Consider the following 15,561-nt stretch of genomic DNA (forward strand, 5'->3'; position numbering starts at 1 on the left):
CAGCGTCCCTCCTTCTATGACTCTAGCCTCTTTGCCCACAGAGGTTTCTGCCTTGTCCCCAGGGTCTGGCCCTGTGCCTGGAGTTCACAGCACTGTTTTGTCTAAAGAAATCTTCTCAAATGTGCCCACTCTCTCTCTCTCTGACGCTTTTGCAAGTGGGCTAAGTGTCGTGGGCCCAGTTCCCAGGCATTTCCTTTGTAAGTTCTGCCCGTGACACTCTGCTGCCCCAGCATCAACTTCTGGTGACATCCTTTTTCTTACTGATGCACTCAACGCATTCTTTGCAAGAGGAGCTCATTCCTAAAGGGGACGGCTGGACTTGGTGGCGTAATTGTGCCTGACCTCCCTGAAGTCTGCACTCTGCCACATGTGGCTGCAACACTATTTAGCAAAAGGGGTCCCTACTCTGTGCTGTGTGGTCGCTTCTAATAGAGGCAGCCGATGTTCCACTTCAAATCAGGCCATGGCCTTGTTTTCTCTGTCAGAATTTGTCTTTCAAAGATGCTGACGGGGTGTCTAGGGGCTCAGTCAGTTAAGCGTCTGCCTTCAGCTCAGGTCATGATCCCAGGGTCCTGGGATTGAACCCCACATAGGGCTCCCTGCTCAGTGGGGAGCCTGCTTCTGCCTCTCCCTCTGCCGCCATCCCCCAACCCCTGCCATGCACTCTCTCTGTGTCAAATACATAAATAAAATCTTTAAAAAAAAAAGATGCTGGCTTTAGTCACAACTTTAAGATCGCTGATGGTTTTAAGGGAGAGACACGTGATTGGTGACTATACCTATTAACCTATGAACTATTCCCGTGCTCTTCTGGGGCTCCAGGGCTTCGGTCCTGTGTGGAACCCATACAACTCTCTCTTTCATTTTTCTGGGTGAATTAGCTTAACTCAGCCATTTTCCGGGTGGGAGAGTTTCATACATAGACGTCGAAGTCTTAACTCCTGTCTACTTGCATTGTTAATTTCTCAGGCATGTGCATTTGTTTCCTCCGCAAATTCATAAGTTATGAGAAGCAAGGGTGACAGCCCCACACTCCATGGGGAAGGGGGAAGGAGCCTATTCCTTTCTGATCATGGGAGTGTTACAGATAAATGGGTTGGAGCACCTTTCATGGGCGCAAACACAAACGCAAATGGGGCTTGGGGTCCTCGGATGGCTCAGGAGTTCCACAGCCTGAAGCAAAAATGTGAATTTCTCATTCGTACCCATTTTAAACAATCTGAAAGCATTTACACTGGGGCTGCTTCCATTTGGAAGGGGTGAGTCAGGCAGAGCCACCACCCTATCATCACCCCCGTGATCAGCACACCAGGGTATGAATGCAGACGACAGAAGTGTAACGGCTTTATCAGGAGATCCACACGCTGAAACTACTGGGAGTGACTTTCTTAAAGGAAACAGATAACGGAGAATCCCACTGGTGAGTCATCTCATCGACCCTGTGCTGACTTCATTCACCAAGGGTTTTTGGAATCCAGAATTCCTAGGGCAGGTCAGTGTTACAGGCCTCAGAGGACATAGGGAGAAAAGATATTGAGTCATACGAAGGTGTTTTCTAATTATTCCAAAGGTTATTTCTCAAATGGAAAAATAAAAGAACATCGTTACTATGGTATTCCAGAAAACCAAGAGATTTGGACTCATAGTAGGTGCCATCATCTGACAGCCAATGTCCCCAAGGATAAAGTTAAATATTTTTGTGAAAGGATTCCTACCATTTGCTTAATTAACACATCCATCACCTCACATGTTTATTTGTGTATGAGAACATTTACATTCCACTCTGTTAGCAAATTTCAATTATATAACAGTGCCATCAACTATAGTCGCCCTGTGTTACATAAGATCCCCAGACCTTATTCATCTTATAGCTGACAGATTGTACCCTTCTATCACCCTCTCCCTATATCCCCCCATCCCCCCCACCCCGGGGTTCCAACCACGTTTTTACTCTCTGTTTTTATTAGTGCGACTTTCTTAAAAATTGGATTCCACATATAAGGGATGGCAGGTGGCATTTGTCTTTGCCTGGGTACTTCACTTAGCATAATGCCCTCAAGGTCCCTTTGTACAGCTGCAAATGGCAGGATTAAAACATTTTTTTTTTACTCAATTAAAATAAATAATTGAGCTACAGTTGAAAAAATCGAGATGTTGGGGTAGTCAGTTCAGCTCTACATCTTCTGGGTACGACGATTTTGGCACAAAGAATAAACATGTACGTGCAGAGACTGGAGAGCCGAGTCCTGGTAATAAGATTGTAAGCCGACCCTACCCTTGGCTCCTGTTGCCTCCTCTCCTCCTTTCTTGGGAGACTCTCTCGCTTGACTCTCTCAACTAAGTGCGAGCCTCACCTCCTCCTTGGACCTTGCCAGGCTAGCCCTCCAGGCTCTCTGTATCGTCTTGCATTTTGGTTGTCATTCTGGGCTTGACTCAGCAGAAGAGGCATCTATTCCCAAGCTGACATTTGACATAGCAGCCTCAGTCAAGTGAGTTGGGCATATATTTATTTTATGCACTCTGGGCTCATGGAATGGGTGCGTGTTAAGGAAACACGCAATCGTAAAGTCAATCACAAGTGGATTTGTCCTCGTGCCTGCCTAGGTGGTGGATGTAGGGCTTAAAAGAAAGACGCTGAGTTAGTCAAGAAAAAGAAAAAAAAGAGGTAGAGAAGATTTTTAAAATGAATTAAAAATAGTTAACAGCACCCAAAAATGGGACCTAAAGGACAAGTCAATTAATTTAAAAATCCGTCCTTTGTCAGACAATTTCTGAATCTCAGCTCTGATGACAATCTTTGTTCTCACTCCCTCCTTAAGATCAAAGGCAGAGACTGTGCCAACAGAATGATTTTGATTACCATTCACAAAAGTCATGATTCTTAGGTACCTTCCTATCTTGAATGGGAAAATTCTATAACACAGAGGCAGGGAGAGTTAAGAATGCTGTAGTTCTCATTGAAGGAATGAAGAGCATCTAAATGCAACAAAATCAGAATTTGTTGCTTTGTCATGGCGACTTATAATTGCTACCATGGTGACTTGTGAGTCTAATGATGGCTCTAAGTGTGAGTTATCCAGGACTTTCTGAAGAAAAAGTTCACATACAGTTGACCCTTGGGCAACATGGGTTTGAATTGCATGGGTCGACTTACATGCAGACTTTTTTTTTTTTTAATAATAAATCCAGGACTGTAAATGTATTTTCTCTTCATTATTATTTTTTTTCTCTAGCTTACTTTATTGTAAGAATGTAGCATATACCACAGATAACAGTTACTCAACTGTTTATCTTATTGGTAAGGCTTTCGGTCAACAGTAGGCTATTAGTAGTTCAGTTGCACCAGAGTCAGAAGTTAAATGCAGATTTTCCACTGTCTGGGGGGTCAGTGTCCCTAACCCAGGTTGTTCAAGGGTCAACTGTACATTGATAGAAGCCAGGTTAAAAAATTTCAGAAGTATGTATTCCAGCTTATCGATCTTTTCAAGCACAAGAATGTCTTCTAATATCGAAGTTGTAACATGTTTGCCAAAGTGATGGCAGCAATCAAGCCTTTACTCACTTACTGTGGTAGTATAAGCAAGAGCTTGAACAGGAGCAGGCGCCTGTTCCCGCGGTGCTCCTCTCCCGGTGGGAGCGTGCCACCGAGGGCCCGTGGATCAGCAGGAGAGGAGGTCATCTTACTGCAGAGGGGGCCTGAACCATAGGTGTCTGCCATTTCCCTGGGACCAGGGCAGGTGGTGCCTGAGTCCTTGGCTGCAAGGCCCCTCAGAGATTGCAGGTGCCCTGGGCTCACAGCAAATCTTTTGCGGGACGGCATTTCCCCCAAGGCACCGGTCAGACAAAACTTTGTAAATGTCTTTGGTTCGACCTGAAAAAAACCACACATAGGTTTTAAACAGCAGCAGGACTCGTGTTTGATTACGTCTGGCTAGTAGGGGGCCCTGTTAGATACTTGTGACAAACAAATTTGAGCTCGCTGAAAACAAAGGGGAATTTATTGGAAGGGTATTGGAATATTTTAAATAATGGAAGGAAGGGGATGAATAATAAAATTAAAGGAATGAAAGTGATTCCAGCTGAGCCTTGGAAGCAACTAGAATGGAAGTCCTGAACATTGCCATGGTTCTTCTCTCAGCCTTTCCCTCTGGGTCAAGTTCCTGTGATCTTATTGTGGCCTGGCTGCCTTAGGCAAAATGGGGGACTTCACAGGACAGTTAGCAGGGTGGCTCAGATGTTAAAGAAATATGACCATTAACAACTTCTGGGATTCATATATGGAGCTCTACCACTAGCCCCACCACCTTTCCTAGCTCTAGTTAAAAAAGGGGGGGCAGAGGAAGAATTCTGATTGGCCCCTATCTGGATCAATCACTGTGGATGTGGACCAATCACTATACTCCCACAGTAGAGGGAGGGCATTGGGTTCCAGCCTGTCTATTGGGCATCATTTCTAGAGAAGAAGGAATTATTAAACAGAAAGCAGCATAGTGAATACCTCTAAACACATGAGAAGAAATGTGCTTGTGTACTATGTCTAAGAATGTGAAGGAAAAAGGATATTGAGAAAACTTAGCAAACAGCTTTCCATCTACAAATAACTTGTTTTATAAAGACAGGAAACACCAAAAGTCACTACATGGTTCAGTAACATTGTTCTTTTTTAAAGACTTTGTTTATTTATTTGAGAGCGCGCGCGCGCGCGCGCGCGCGCGAGAGAGAGAGAGAGAGAGAGAGAGAGAGAGAGAGAGCACAAGCGGGGATAGAGGGAGAGGGAGAAGCAGACATCCCGCTGAGCAGGGGGCCTGATGTGGAGCCCAGGACCCTGGGATCATGACCTGAGCTGAAGGCAGATGCTTCACTGAAGGCCCACTGAGCCACCCAGGTGTCCCTAGTAACACTGTTTCATAATTTTTAAATAAATTCTTCTGTTAGCTAGTGTTTCTTTCCAGTTCTTACGTACACTGCCTCTCTTCTCCTTCACACTCTCACACACACTCACACACACTACTGCACAAATCTCAGGATACAAAATGAAAGAGGAGGCTTCTGTTCTGAGAAGCAATTCCTCTTTCCCTCTTGATGTTCACCTTCAGTGAGTGAAAATTCTAGGCGAATAGCCCATTTTGTTAATGCAGTACATGTGTCTCTGCAAGTACACTTGCTTTTTCCAACCATAAGGTTTTCCTGCAAGTCCAAGTGTTATTCTATTCACTGGCCCAGTGAAAAAGTTGTTTAAACGGTGTGTTGTATTTTTAATAGAGTAGAAGGAACGACAATAGCTCTTGCCACATTAAGGGACAGCAGATGCTCACATAAATCATTTTACTGCAGGGGCCTTTGGGTGGCTCAGTCAGTTAATTGTCTGCCTTGGCTCAGGTTATGATCCCAGAGTCTTGGGATCCAGCCCTGCGTCAGGCTCTGCACTGGGTGTGGAGCCTGCTTAAGATTCTCTCTCTCCCTCTGCCACTGCCCCTCCCCCTTGCTCGTGTTCTCCCTCTCTCTCTCTCAAAAACAAAAAAGAAATGTTTTATTGCAGTTCATGGGGACACCCTCACCTATTTATGGTTGATACTGTCTCCTTCCAATACTGATTCAAAAGGAGCTAGCTTCAGCATTATAGAAAAACCACCTTTTAAAAAAACAACCATCTAGCAAGTGTCTCTGGCCAAGAATCCTCTCCACTCTGAAGATTCCCCTCTCCAGCTTTCACCCTCCAACCCAGAGAAAGGCCAACCCCTGCCCTAGAAACAGTGTACATTTCTCTTCTCTCACTCAAGAAAAGGAAAATCTTTCTGTCCTCTTAAGAAAAATGTAACTGATTTCAATGCAATTTGAGCTATTCTCTAATTCCAAGTGATTTTTTTTTTAATTCGTCATCTTTCTGCCCCTTTTGTGTGTCTCCTGATATCAAGCATGGAATTTTCTACCACAGGGCACTTGATCTCGCTTAACCGACTTTCCTTACCTTGCCTGGCCTTTAAGGAGCGACTATTGTCACAGGATTCCCAAATCTCCCACCTTGGGGAGTAGGGCTCAAGCTACCTTTCTAAGGTATACACAGGATCACTTAAGATCCCAGGAACCACCAGCACGCTCCTTGAAAGAATTTATATTTGTTTTAACTCTTTATCTAATTGCTGGCATGCTGGGAAACCCACTGTTTAGCTCTCCGTAGGAAAGCAACCTTTTTTCGTAAGCACTGCGGACGGCAGAGAGCATAGGTCCATAAGCACTGCGGACGGCAGAGAGCATAGGTCCATAAGGCAAACTACTCTGCTTCTCTGGTTTCCCTGCCTGTGAAACAACAGAAGGATGGATCTCACAGGCTGTGGTGGTTAGGATTAAGTGAGCCGATCCTCGGAAGGGGGCTTGGAACCTGCTGGAAACATAGGAAGTACGCAGTGTTAGTGCTGTTACTATCCCTGGAATTAATCTCTGTGAAGCAGCTGTGGAGTGCCGTGGGGAGAATACTGTGCTTCTGGGCAAAGCCTCTGGGTTTCTGGTCAAATCCTGGGTCTTTCTTTACCCCTGTTTGGGCAACACACTTAATTTCAGTATCTTTGGATACAGAAGGGGATTAACATCACCTCCTCCAGCTACACGACTGGGATATGAAAGTAGTCTGTAAACACGAAGCCCTTATTATTACTCGTTGTCTTCTGTGATTTGGTTCCCTCGTACAATTCTGACACCAATTCCGATGTGTGTGGGTTTTCCAATACCACCAAGAAATTCTCCAACACCGTGGGGGTCCTACAGTTGAACTCAATTCTGACACTATCTATCTGGAGACAGCATCAGATCCCATAGGTAAAGGGCTCAGTCCCACATTACTGCACCCCAATCCCCCGGCCCCACGTCAGATGCCAAGCACAAGTCCAGGCTGTCCCCTGGGCTCTGACCCACTGGCTATAAATCAGAAGTCCCCATGACCCCCACTTCACATTCCATTAATTTGCTAGAGTGGTTCACCAATCTCAGAGAAACATTTTACTTACTAGATCACTGGTTTATTATAAAAGAGTATAACTTAGAAGAGCCAGGTGGAAGAGATGCGGCATGCAAGGAATGGGGGTGGGGAAGGGTGCAGGGCTTCCATGCTCTCTGAACCCCATCCTTTTGGGTTTTTTTGGAGGCTTCATTACACAGGCAGGATTGATTAAATCATTGACTACTGGCAAACAATTCAACTTCCAGCCCCTCTCTCTTCCTCAGAGGTGGGGGGGGGGTGGGTGGGACTGAAAGTTCCTACCCTCGAGTCACATGATTGGTTTTCCTGGCAACCAGGCCCCATCCTTAGGTGCAGCCTAAAAGTCACCTCAGGAACAGACTCAGGTGTGGTTGGGAGGATTTGTTATGAATAACAAGATGCCTTTATCGCTCTTACCACTTAAGAAATAACAGGGTTTTAGGAGCTCTGCCAGGAAGGACAAAGACCAAATATATATATTTCTTGCTTTAAATCACAATATCATGCCTTGTCATCTGGCTTCCAAATCTCCCTTAATGATGAAGTCCCTCATTTAATTTGTGCTGGTTTGAGTTTGGTTTCTGTCATTTGCAATCACAAGAATAGGTCTGGGAGATACTTACCATATAAGTCTTTACAGACATATTTATTTTATCCTGACAGGAGAAAACAAGTTTTCTGGATCAGAGGCAGACTGACTGTTTACTTAAGAAGTAACTCGACCCTCTGCCCCCTTTTACCCCAACGTGTCACATTGCACATATAAAGGGGATCTGGGGACGCCTGGGTGGCTCAGTCAGTTGGGCATCCAAATCTTGATTTCAGCTCAGGTCATGATCTTAGGGTTATGGAATTGAGCCCCGCTTCGGACTCTGCACTCATCAGGGAGTCTGCTTGGGATTCTCTCTCTTCCTCTCCTTCTGCCCCTCCCCTGGCTAAGAATAAATAAATCAATCTTTAAAGGGGGACCTGCACTATTGGAGAGGAACCCCCAAATTATAAATTTTGGTGCTTTATAAAATCTACTGCATAGCTGCTCCCTCCCGTTCAGAGAGGGAATGAAATTAACTTCTTAAAGGAAATAAATCCTCTCTGGGGAGTGAAGGGGAAGAAGGTCCCTCTGTATTACAACACACGTAAATGAAGATAAATGAATGACAAACAAATGGCTCAGGGGGGAAATAAACCTGTAAATCTCTCTGAAGTAATTCACTATCTCTGTCTTCCAAGGAATGGTTACACTCATCCTTACACTTAGGATGCCGTAAATTTTGCTCCGAAAGCCCTGGCCAGCCAGAAACATGAAATATTCACATTGTTTCCAGTAGCAGGTGGATTTGGTGGGACTTGGTGCCTGAATTTGGGTGGTGGGGTTGACCGTGAGGTTTCTGACTAGAGAGGCTCTATGGTGAAGCTCTTTACTGGGGTAGAAGATAGGGAGGAAACTGGGAAAACTAGGGCTGTTTTGAGGGGGGTAGGCAGAGAGGTTCACGGGGTGATGTATGTTGGCTCCATCACGGGACAAGTTGAGTGTGGGATCCTTGAGGGTCATCTGCATGGAGATGCACAGCCAGCAGCTGGGCTGAATGTGAACAGTAGATCTGGGCTGCAGATACAGTGGTGGGGGTCCTTCACAGGCAGCACTGTGAGATGGCTGTGGGTCTGACCACAAGGGCAATGTGTATGCGTACAGGACAGAGGACAGAACCCAGGGTTGGTCAGCATCCGGGTTTTACCAAGCAGTGAGTATGCACATTGCTGAGCAGGGCCCTGGCCACATCTGTTGGGCACATGCCGCTCAGCATGGGGACTGTTATTGAACATGTGTGCCCACCCCAGCTGTGAACCTGGGATGGTGCAGCTAACCCACCCTAGAAATGAAGGGGAAAGCCATCATTCCCCGAGGTACCTAATGGAAACTACTATCAAACTGTGAAGTATCTTCAGAATTGCCAAAGCAGTGGTTTACAAGCCCATGTTGTCAGCGTCAGCTGGGGGAAGTGTGCTTAAAGCAACACCTGTACCAGGTTTCACCTGCAGAGAGAGTCTGATTGGTCTGGGGCGGGGCCTGATACGTCAGTTTTTCCTGCTCATAGGTGATGCTAACGTGCCTCTGGATTCGAGTACCAGCGCTCTGCAGTTGCCAGCACATGATCTTCCTATAAGAACCACTTAATTAAGGAACAGAGAGGCTGCTGCCGTGTATTACAAGAGAATTTATCTTTGTGGCCGGTAGCAAATAAATTGTGGTTATTGGGCATCTGTCTCAACCTTACTGCCTTGTAAGCAGTGTGCTCAAACATATTTCTAGACCAATACGTAAGGAGGTGGCACCTTCACTGAGACCTCTGGTTAACGTCAGACACCTGGAAAATCATCCTACTTGCACAAAGGGAGAGCTCACTCAGTTGAACCTTGCAGAAAGCGGTCAGCATGGGAAGGAAGAGATCTTGCTGTTTTGTCTACAATTGTCCTAAAAAGTAGCTGAGAAGTGGTTGGTACAACAAACAGTAACCATTGTGACACAACAGCAACAGGATTGGGGAACTAGAAGATTCAAAGAATGATTAAGAGGAGTAACAACTTCTGGGGTGGCTGGGTGGCTCAGCTGGTGAAGCAGCCAACTCTGCGTCTTGATCTCAGAGCCTGCGTTCTACTTAAAAAAAAAAAAAAGGAGTAACAAATTCTGTTTTGCGGCAATTTACAGTTTACAACAAACTTTAATATTTATTGTCTCATTTTAAAAAAGATTTTATTTATTTGTCAGAGAGAGAGAAAAAGCACAAGCAGGGGGAGTGGCAGGCAGAGGGAGAAGCAGGCTCCCTATTGAGCAAGGAGCCCGATGTGGGACTTGATCCCAGGGCCCTGAGCCGAAGGCAGATGCTTAACCGACTAGCCACCCAGGCACCCCTATTATCTCATTTGAACACGACCCACCCAGAGAGGTAAGCAGAGCAGATGCCACTGTCTCCCTTCTACAGCCATAGAAGTCAGTCTCAGAGTCAGGTCTGATGGCCAGCTACGCTGAGTCCAAGTCAGGGTTTTTCCCACAGCCCTAAAATTTTAATAACTGGCATGGCTTACAGTGCCTTCTACTCCAATAATTAAATACATACTGTACACAGAATGTGAACAGATGGCGGGGAGTGTGGAAGAGCTGGCCAGAGAGAGAAGGGGATGGAAAAGTGACCAAGGAGGGGAGGTACACAGGGCCAGGGACACGGAGATGGGGGCCTATCCTGTGCTCTGGCCTGAATGTTTGTGTCCTTGCCAAATTCCTATGCTGGAATCCTAACGTCCAAGATGACGGCATCAGGAGGTGGAGCCCTGGGAGGTGCTCAGGTCATGAGAGTAGAGCCCTCATGAATGGGGTTAGTGCCTTCATAATAGGGTCCCCATAGAGCTCCCTACCCCCTTCCACAACGTGAGCACACAAGAAGGTACCCGCTGTGAACCAGGGAAAGGGCCCTGATCGCAGACTTCTGGCCTCCAAACTGTGAGAAATAAATGATTGCTGTTTAGAAGCCCCCCACTCTATGGAGTTTTGTTATAGCAACGTGAATGGACTGAGACGGGCCATGTGGTCACTTACGGTGTGGAGCGCTTCTCTCAGCATTTAGGGCTCCAATTCCTCCCGTGTGAGATTATCAAGGCTCTTTCATGTTCCAGGTCCTCCGGTGCTCTCATTCCTCTTCATCCTGCCGAAGTGCAAAAGGTCTTACAGGAATTATTAGCCAGTTAGCAGATACCAAAACACGGTCAAACAAGTCACAATCGCTGTAAAGAATGACAAAAACATTAACCAGGGATTTTGGTATTTTTATCCACAGCTTTGAAAATACAGTTTTCATGGAAGGATGAAAAAGGCTTGCAATTTCTACTTCACCTAAAGAGCTTCGCTGGACCTCTCCCACGTCTGTCAACTGTTCTGTCTCCTCCACTACCCACCTTCTCCTCCTAGTCCATGGATCCTGAAAACTGTCATGCCTACTTCAACAGGTTCTCCATGATGTCAAGGGTTATAAGAATCCCAAAACATAACTGCAACTTGCTTTAGTTATAGGGTCAAAATAGCCAACAAGAAGTCACGGAAAAGGTGCAAACTTCCAGTGAAAAATTAAGTCAGTCCTGGGGATGTAATGTACAGCCTGGTGATGACAGTTAATACTGTACAGTGTATCTGAAAGTCGCTAAGAGAGTAGATCTTAAAAGTTCTCATCACAAGAAAAAATATTCTGTAACAATGTGTGGTGATGGATGTTAACTAGATGAACGTTATGATCATTTCACAATAGATACAAATACTGAATCATGCTGTGCTACTAATGTAATGTTCTATGTCAGTTATACCTCAAAAAAAAATCTAAAGACAAAAGAAATCATGCAATTTCAAAATAGTTGAAAACTCATCACATTTTTCTATCTGTACCTATACTCATTTTTAATCCCCTCATCCTCCAAATACAGAGGTCAGCAAGAACAAAATTTAAAAGAGGATAGGGGCACCTGGGTGGCTCAGTCAGTTAAGCGTCTGACTCTTGATTTCAGCTCAGGTCATGATCTCAGGGTGGTAAGATTGAGCCCCATGTTGCATCGGGCATCGTGTCGGGCTCCATGCTCAGCACAGAGTCTGCTTGGGATTCTCTCTCTCCCTCTGCTTCTGCTCTCCCCATGCTCTCCTTCTCTCAAATAAATAAATACATCTTCAAAAAAATAGAAGAGGGCAACCCTCTCGGGTCCCCTCCCTCCTTGCGAGCTTTGTACTCTACTCAATAAACCTTGCTAAAACAAACAGGGGCGCCTGGGTGGTTCAGTCGTTAAGTGTCTGCCTTCGGTTCAGCGCATGATCCCAGCAGCGTTCTGGGATCGAGCCCCACATCAGGTTCCTCCGCGGGGAGCCTGCTTCTTCCTTTCCCACTCCCCCTGCTTGTGTTCCCTCTCTCGCTGGCTGTCTCTCTGTCAAATAAATAATTAAAATCTTTAAAAAAAATAAAACAAACAAATAAAATTTAAAAAATAGAAGAGGACAAACACAAGAAATCATATAAAGTTTATCAGACTTGGTGGCCTGATTATTTTTAGGTTTTGTGGTCTATTTTCTTTCTGGTTCTGGTCTATTTTCTGGGTGCTTTGCCTCACGTTTTTAGTGTTTATCTATGCTAGTGTATACTAAACAAGGTTCCAAAGACACAGGGTCTCTATCATTTAAATGGTGCTGTGCATCTCCTGGCATGGTTTAGGGCACCTTCTTTCATAAATTCCTCCTAAGTCCTGCAGGGAATGTGGTCCTTTTTCCGCCAAACACTACCCATCTTGCACTAAGTTAGACTAAAGCCTGGAAAGCAATTGCACCTAGATTTTTTTTTTTTTTGGTCCTAAGTAGAGGTTTCCATGTGAGCTTCAAAAAGCAAGAGACCAGGTAGGTGATGGAGTCAGACAGACTTTGTTCATATGCTGGCCCCTCCTAGCTAGTGGCACGTTGGGCACACTTTCCAGAGAGGACTTGAAATGTCAGGAATTTTGCAAACCAGTTGTTAGACAAAGCCATTCTTTTTTTTTTTCTTTCTTTTTTTTAAGATTTTATTTATTTGTCAGAGAGAGAGAGAGAGCACAAGCAGGGGGAGAGGCAGGCAGAGGGGGAGGCAGGCTCCCCGAGACCAAGGAGCCTGATGTGGAACTCAATCCCAGGACCGCGGGATTATGACCTGAACCGAAGGCAGATGCCTAATCCACTGAGCCATCTAGGCGTCTCTAGACAAAGCCATTCTTAAAAACTATACTCAATTTACAAATAATTTAATTTAAAAAATATAAAACAAATAATTTAACTAAAAATGATATAAAAAAACAAAGGTACTAATTACTTAAAGTGCATCATGTCCTAATTATTTACTACAGTCCATTCCTGTGATTAGTAGTAGTCACGTTCTGTAAAGTTACCCTGAACACCGAATTTGTGAATACAGTGTTAGAACCAGTGTAATCAGGGGAAATACTGGGTTAGGATCCTAAGAGTCTGGTCACATTTTCATCCACTGATCAAAACATCACCTTGTTTGATGTATGTTTCTGTTCGGAGACATCTTATTTAATACATCTTGTTGATACATTAACGTGGAACTCACAGCCAACAGCCCTATGACTCATGCGTGAACAACGCTCATGTATTCTCAAACTTCTCACTGCTCTGCATGCCTGTGAGTGACCGCCAGAGCACAGTGAGGCTTGATTTTGGGGTTACAAATAAGTCTTAGCAAGTGGACAGGTTTGCAAGTGTGGAATCCCCAAATGATGAGGATCAGCTGTCCATCTTACTATGCTCTTGGGGTTATTTCCCTTCATTGTATTTTTTGTTGGAAATATAACCCTGTGCTACTGTGTATCTCTTCCCAACTCTTATGTGCAGTGACGTCACCCTATTATTTGAAATTGGCCACATGGGAACATTTACACCATGGACACTGGGAAATGCTCCCAATAGAGGCTTGACCTGCTGATTGTCTGAATTTAAGAAAAAGATGGAGAAAATGTTAATAATGCAGATTAAACTTATGATGGTACCATGTCTGGAACCATTACACTGAGAATAGCACAGAAATTGAGGAAATACTCTTCCAGTAGTCAGACACTTTTATCTGCTTCAACAAAGAAGTCACTCAGTGACTGATGAATGAGTGAAGTTCTGACATGTCTTCCTTGTTTCAGTTCTCTGTTAATCATTAATGTAAAAAGAAATCAACAGATGTGCATCTCAGAACTACACCCTTTTGTCAACTGCAACAGGTCAGCTACAACAAAAATCAATGAAAGCATTCTGTGGGAATCAAGTGTCAAATGGAATTGACAATGATGTATTTTATGACGACTTGCAAGTCGTGTCCTACACATCCTTTATCAGGAACACTTATGACTTCAAATGCATTCATTTCCAGGGGGCTGGTGGTTTAAGCATCGTCCCACTGATTCTAGCTGAGTGGCCTCAAGGTCTTAACCCCCAAGCCTCCATTTATTTGGAGGTAAAACAAAGAACGAACGTAACTTCCTCACAAGCTTTTGAGAATTGAATGAATGATGGTTTCCGATATACGGTTTCTAGGGTAGTGACTCAACAAACGTCCGCCCAGTCTCCTTGCTCACCTTGTCTGGAGTACAGAACCCGTGCCCGAGCCATCCCCGTAGACACCCGCGCGACGTTCCTGGAGCTGGCCCTGGACAGCCAGCCGTCAGTCTCCTCTCCGTAACAGGCAGGTGAAAGCTCACCACTAGGTGGCAGAGCAAGATACCTTTGATGGCTTTCGTTCTTCCGACAATATAATCGATTCGTAATAAACGTGTTTTACCCTTACCAGGCTAGAAAGAAAATAAATGAAATGTTTAAAGTCCGCAGTCACAGTGCTCTGTCTAGACAGCTCTAGTCTGGTGATTGGCGTTGGCACTCTCAGCAAACACCTTATCCTCTGAGCCTCTTTTTGGACGAGTATAAGATGAATTAAGCTACACCTTTGGCAGAACGGATTATCTTTTGGCAAACCCACTGCCTCATCTTCCTAGGCACATGATGTCTCGTGACCACTGCTGGCTGCTCCATACTTTTCATAATTGTGCCCAAACCAGGTATGTCCTGTTTAATGAGGAGGGGTCATAAAAGCCCCTCTTCCTCCAAACTTCCCACCAAATCTCCCACGATAAGTTCTCATAGGTAACTTGTTACCTACTTTTCACGGGTAACATGCATTGTAAATGAGGCTTTTCTGGAAACCGATGCTTTAATAAGGAGGTGGCTGCACTGGCAGCAATCTTCAGTAGGGCTGGAAAGGGCTCATAGTCTCCCAGCATTTTCCCAGTCATCTATGTCTGGCCCTGGGTATTCTTGGAGAGGTCACTTACTTTTTCTCTGGAAGGCAATTGACAAGTAGTCTGTATGAGTGAAGTCTGCACGGGCTCACCTGACATCTACTGGTGAGATGTTCACCCCCAAACAGTCCCTCACTTGTTAAACCACCAACTCCCATCCATTTAGATGCCCCAGCACTGTCGGGGAATCTCAGATGTTTTCCCCCCGAAAAGCAAAATACATCCACCTTTAAGAATTAAAGTAATAAAAATCAACTTGATTAGTTTTCTGTCCACATGGAATTCACAAATAAAGATTTTGTAACAAAGCTGTTACTGTAAACATAGCTAGCTTACTGTGTCCTATGCTCTGATGTCTCCATTAACGATTTTGACTCATAGTTTCACCTGTCTGGGATGGTTCTGGTCATTTTAATGAAACCTTCTGAAGCTCTTCCAAGTGGATCAATATTGAACACGATAGAAAACATCAGTTTTTCTAAAGTGTAGACATTTCTCCCTATCTGAAACACAACAAAATGTTATCTTGTGTTCTTGAATAAAACTATATAAACACAAGGTGGATTTTAACTGCAGAGCAAATTCCCAGGCGTCTACTCTGGAGTTTCTGAATAGAAATTCAACAACAAGCATTTCAGACTGCCGGGGAATGAAGAGCAAATTCTTTTTTTTTTTTTTTTTTAAGATTTTATTTATTTATTTGAGAGAGAGAGAGAGAAAGCACAAACAGGGGC

General features: G+C 44.6%; 1 long non-coding RNA gene across 2 annotated transcripts; it reads right to left on the bottom strand.

The window, feature by feature from the left end:
• Positions 1–1,962: 1,962 nt before the first annotated feature.
• Positions 1,963–15,553, bottom strand: LOC117796335. Of its 2 annotated transcripts, XR_004620738.1 has the most exons (4): positions 14,689–15,553; positions 14,111–14,323; positions 10,566–10,671; positions 1,963–3,871 (listed from the first exon to the last, which is right to left on the bottom strand). It is a non-coding gene; the product is annotated as an uncharacterized LOC117796335 (long non-coding RNA). The 2 variants fall into 2 exon arrangements; XR_004620737.1 differs by having other exon boundaries at positions 14,111–15,553.
• Between the last annotated feature and the right edge of the window lie 8 nt (positions 15,554–15,561).

This window comes from Ailuropoda melanoleuca, chromosome 15, assembly GCF_002007445.2.
Source record: "Ailuropoda melanoleuca isolate Jingjing chromosome 15, ASM200744v2, whole genome shotgun sequence".
NCBI classification, from domain to species: domain Eukaryota; kingdom Metazoa; phylum Chordata; class Mammalia; order Carnivora; family Ursidae; genus Ailuropoda; species Ailuropoda melanoleuca.